Source organism: Parus major, chromosome 6 (genome assembly GCF_001522545.3).
Source record: "Parus major isolate Abel chromosome 6, Parus_major1.1, whole genome shotgun sequence".
In the NCBI taxonomy this organism is placed as follows: domain Eukaryota; kingdom Metazoa; phylum Chordata; class Aves; order Passeriformes; family Paridae; genus Parus; species Parus major.
In genome coordinates, this window is record NC_031775.1 from 33,816,748 (window position 1) to 33,818,837 (window position 2,090).

The following is a 2,090-nucleotide window of genomic DNA, read 5'->3' on the forward strand; positions in this document are numbered from 1 at the left end:
TCCAGCCCCTTCCCAGCTCCTCAGGAATTCTCCAGCCCCTTCCCATCTCCTCAGGAATTCTCCAGCCCCTTCCCAGCTCCTTTCCCTTCTCTGCACACACTCCAGTCCCTCAATGCCAAAAATAAGGCTGAGAACAAAATTTGGGGTGTCTTTGCCATTTCCATTCAAAACTGGAAGCTGAGAACCAACTTTGCTCAGCACCAGAGGATGTTTGGGGTTTGCCAGCCTGGGTTCACCCCCATCCCTGGAAAACATCCATGGTTTTATGCATGTTCTGCACGTTCTGGCTCTTCAGTGTTGAGGTTTGCTGAGCAAGCCCAGCTTAAATACAATTAAGGAACTCTCAGAGGGATGTAGAAGCCTTTAGTAATCAGAAATAAAATGCAGCCAGCAGACACACACTGTTTCCAGGAAGAAACTCATCACTACTATTCTAAGCCAGCTCCAGCCCTCCCAGTTCTATGATGGCTACTAACACCTGATGAAGCAGAAGTCCACAGGGGACCCTTGTGACAAAGCAGAAAGCTTGAGGAGAAAGAAATTAAGAAAAAATTGTTGAAAACTGTAATAAAATGCAGGATATGGAAGTTCAAGAAGCATCTCCAATATTAAATTAAAAGACACGTGGCAGAGATGGATCATAGAGTCACAGTAACCCAGACTGGACTGGGTGAGAAGGGACCCTAAAGCCCATCCAGTGCCACCAGGGACACCTTCCACTGTCCCAGCTGCTCCAGCCCCTGTGTCCAACCTTGGGCACTGCCAGGGATCCAGGGGCAGCCACAACTGCTCTGGGCACCTGTGCCAGGGCCTGCCCACCCTCACAGGGAAGAAATCCTCCCATATATCTAAATTAAATTTAACCTCTGACAGTTTAATCTTAGAAAATCAAAGAAACTGATTTAATTAGAAATCCCTTTGAGGCAGGATTTTCTTCCCCTTCATGAGATGTGTGTGTAACCTCATGAGAGCTCAGTTCAACAGCTCATGTCCTTAAACTTGACTCCAAAAAGTGCTTTTTAGCAAGAGATGGTTTGTGTTACTGCAGCCCACTCAGAGAAGTCCTCCCTCAAGAACAAGCACACCCTTGTATTTCACCATCAGCCACAGCCCCCGGAGCATGCAAAGGGTGGAAATGGAAGATGCTCAAGTCCTCAGCACTGCCCTCCTGGCCCAGGCTCTGCAGAGGCTGGATTGGACCCCTGACTCATTCCTTCAACACAACCATCGTCACCAGACCTGTCGCTCATAAAATATGGATACTGCAGCACTCCCCAGCCTCCACACTGGAGCAGGTAACCTGCCCTGCACCCTCCAGCTGCAGCTGAGCTGTAAAATATTTAAGCCCATCCAGACATGCTGAATGAGTTCTGGAGGCGGGACGCCAGCAGGGCTGGCAGCTGAGCTTATGCAAACCCAGGTTTAGGTGGAGGGAGGATGTGTCTGAAGACCTGCTGCAGAGCTGGTGCCTCTGGGTTCCCATCCTGAGGATGCCACCAGCGCCGTTCTCGTGCCGACACGCGAGAGAGGCCCTGCAGCTGCTTCTGCTCTTACAGCAGCCTGTCCAACAGCCATTGTCCTGCTTGGCTTTGCCTTTGGCAGCCACTCCAGCGTGATGTATTTCCCAAGAGGGAAGGGAAGGATCAGCATCCCACAGCCTGTGCTGCAGGGCCAAAAGCTATGGCAGGGACCTGCCAGCCAGTGTGGCTCACCTTGGCAGGAGCTCTGCTGGGCTCTCTTCTAAACACAAGCAGGAAAACAATTCATGGCAGATTTTACTGCTCTGTGGGGGAGCAATTCTACCAGCCAACCTCCCACTGCCTTGTCTGAATTTCCACAAGGCACAGCACTGGAAGGCAGTGGTGCAGGAGCCTCTGGCTACCTGAGCCATCGGGCTCCATCCTGCCCCATCCATCATCCATCATCCATCATCCATCCATCATCCATCATCCATCCATCCATCCATCATCCATCATCCATCATCCATCATCCATCATCCATCCATCCATCCATCATCCATCATCCATCATCCATCCATCATCCATCATCCATCATCCATCATCCATCCATCCATCATCCATCATCCATCC